Source organism: Dendrobium catenatum, unplaced genomic scaffold (assembly GCF_001605985.2).
Source record: "Dendrobium catenatum unplaced genomic scaffold, ASM160598v2 fragScaff_scaffold_202, whole genome shotgun sequence".
NCBI classification, from domain to species: domain Eukaryota; kingdom Viridiplantae; phylum Streptophyta; class Magnoliopsida; order Asparagales; family Orchidaceae; genus Dendrobium; species Dendrobium catenatum.
This window is the reverse complement of record NW_021318664.1, coordinates 16817-20148: the sequence shown is the minus strand read 5'-3', so window position 1 is coordinate 20148 and position 3332 is coordinate 16817.

The window sequence follows — 3332 nt, the reverse complement described above, 5'->3', positions numbered from 1 at the left end:
TAGCTATTTTCTCATGACATCATGTAAGTAAAATTATTGGACCGTATGCTTATACATGGAGAACTCCGAAACTCTGAAGTGATGTTTACGGGCCAATAATTACATAATCCCCATCTTGATAGCAACTTTGCGTTGAGAGGATGATTTTAATTCATGTATATATAAAACTATAATATTATTTTTATTTATTTATCTGTGAAATTAAAATTAATATTCTTGATATATCATCAAAAATTTAACTTGACCGGGCATGAATCTTGAGATAAAATTGAGTTGAAATCTTCTAAAATTAAATATGGGACCATCCAAACTTTCATTTTAGCAAAATTATAGTCGAACTGAACATCTTGAAAAGATGAACCCGACGACACAAAATATGACTCAATCTGAGCCCAAATGGGTCCAAAATCGAGGACCCAAAGCCCCTGTGTAAAGTTCAAACAATAAATTGGATTGACAAATGATTTACATATGTGACATGCTTGTATTCGAATCGAGCGACTCGACAAGAAAAATCCAATGAGCCCAATATCTCAAAATTTTGATATCATTAAGACATTCAAATGCCTAGTAAATTATCCACGATCAAGGGGATCAATATCAGCTGTCCATTCAAACCACTACTCCCAACATAACTTTAATCTCACTCCTATTTATTGGTCATGTCATTCTCAGAAAACTATAAATAGACCATTCATTCTTTATGGAAAGGGACCCAAGCAGGGATGAGAAGAAAGAGAAAGATACTATGGTTCTCTTGCCACCAAACTCCTCCTCGACCACTACTAGACCTCCAACTGTTGTCGAACTTCTGCCCGACCATTAACTGACACCAGACTTCAGCCCAGCCATTGACTAACGCCGAACTTCTACTCGACCACAAATTGATGCCAAAATTTCACCCAGCCATCGAGTGTCACCAGACTTACTCACGACCACCAATTATCATTAAACTTCCCCTGAAAACTGTCATATGCAAACTACGGTCCTTCTGACCTCCTCCGCCAGACTACAGTCTTTCTAACCTCCATCGCCCTTCGACTATGGTCCTTCCAACCTCCGTCACTAGAATATGGTCATATTAACCACTATCGTTCACCGACTATGGTCTTTCCAACCTCCATCGTCAGCCTATGGTCTTTTTGATCTCCGTCATCTGCCGACTATGGTCCTTCCAACCTCCGTCGCTAGACTATAGTCTTTCTGATTATTGTCGCCTATGACTACGGTCCCTTCAACCTTCGTTGCTAGATAATTATCTTTTCGACCTCCACCACCCACCGACTATGGTCCTTTCGACCTTTGTTGCATGGTAACAATCTTTCTGACCTTCATCTAATGCCGACTATGGTCCTTTCGACCACCATCACTCAAATATGATCTTTTTGACCTTCGTCACCCACTAACTATGGTCATGCGAACCAAATAAACATATCAATACTAATTCTTCCAAGTTCCACCATGTAATGCACTCTATATGATGTATATTTCTTAAATCAGACAAAGGCCTTCCCCCCAAAGAAGTGCCTTATTTGTAATCAACTGCAAACACTAGTGGATTCATTCAAACTAGGCCAGCCCCCGTAGTTTTCTCCCTTTGTAGGGGTTTTCACGTAAAACTTTGGTGTCGCTTATGAACGCTACACCCTTTTTTTATCTTATTATATGTTAGATTTTTGTACAAAATTAAGACATTAAACTTTATATTTCTCTTTCACTGTGACTATTCTAGGACGCAATCTTTTGAAGCCATATGTGGGAACATTATTCCTGACTAGGGGGTAGCTTTTGCTCAAATCTAGAAATATCATTCATGTCAATATCCTGTCATCAGCTATTGATGTATCAAATTCATGGGAATCAGCTGCATACAGGGGCGAACCTTGGCTGCAACTGTCCCCAACAAAATTGCTCCAATACTTTTAACATCTAAGATTATATTTTAGAAAACTCCCAATAAATGTAACGATGCTTCCAATAAATTATAAGCTAAATATAGTCACAAACTGGACTTTCACTCTTTGGGTAAGGTCTTAACTTGGACCTTAAAAAAGGAAAAATTGGTCTAAATATAGATCTTTTATTCACCTTTGATTTGGGATATACACGACATTCACCCACTCCCAGTCAAGGCATAATCGATCCCAAGAGGATTGCACTAGATGTCTTCCACACATGTAGAGCAATGCTCTAACAAACACCCTCGAATAGGTCAAATATTATTGGTGGATTCTCTCAACCTCTTTTAGATAGGTTAATTTCATCGTGCAATGCTCTAAAAAATAACCTTAAATAGTTCATATATAATTGGTGGATTCTTTTAGCCTCTTCAACATATGTTAAAGTTATTGAGCAATGCTCTAATAAATAATCTTGAATAGATTATACATCCTTGGTAGACTCTCTTGGCCTTTTTTATACAGGTTAACGTTTTCGAGTAGTACTCTGTAAACAACCTTAAATAGATATAACATCCATTATGAATTTTTTCATCCTTTTCAATACAAAGAAAAATTTTAACAAATAACTCTAAGAAGGCTCACAAATAAGGTAGCTTCAAATAAAACCTTGTAATGACAAGGTCCTCACTAAAATAGACTTCAAGAGAGTAAGTTGTTGACAGGGTCATCACTTATGCAGTGAGGGTCATCACTTATGCAGTGACCTTATAAGGCTAAAAATCCTCAAAAAGCATAAGGATACAAAGACCTTAGCAAGCTAAAAAACCTCAAAAGGCACAGGTATACAAAGAACTTAGCATGCTAAAAATATCAAAAGGCACTAATATATCAAAATCTTAGAAGGCTTAAAATATCAGAAGTTATACACTTCTTTGATTATTTAAAAATCTCATAATAATAAAAGTTATAAAAAAGGCTAAACTCCTATAATCTATTTTATCTAAGGGGGGGAATATATATTAAAACATATCTTAAAATGCATAAATGGTTTAGTATCCTCTAGGGGACAAGATTATTTCAAATGAAAAATAAGCATCGAGCTCATATAAATATTTTAAATTCATATATAATGTCATTGGATTTACATAATAAAATTATACAGTAGGTTCAAGTGTATATTCATTATCACTAGAAGCTAAAATTAAAATTATATGAGCATCATCCATATAAGTTAATATCATTATGCTACAAATAACTTGTAAAAGTTCAAATATCTTTGGCAAATTTTATTGACCTCTACTCTACTGCATATTGAAGTATCTCATATAACTTCTTCTTCAAAGAAATATTATAATTTGATCTTCATCTGACCTCCACTCAATTGACACTATTAGTGTGTAGCCAAACTACTAACATGGTACATTACTTCAA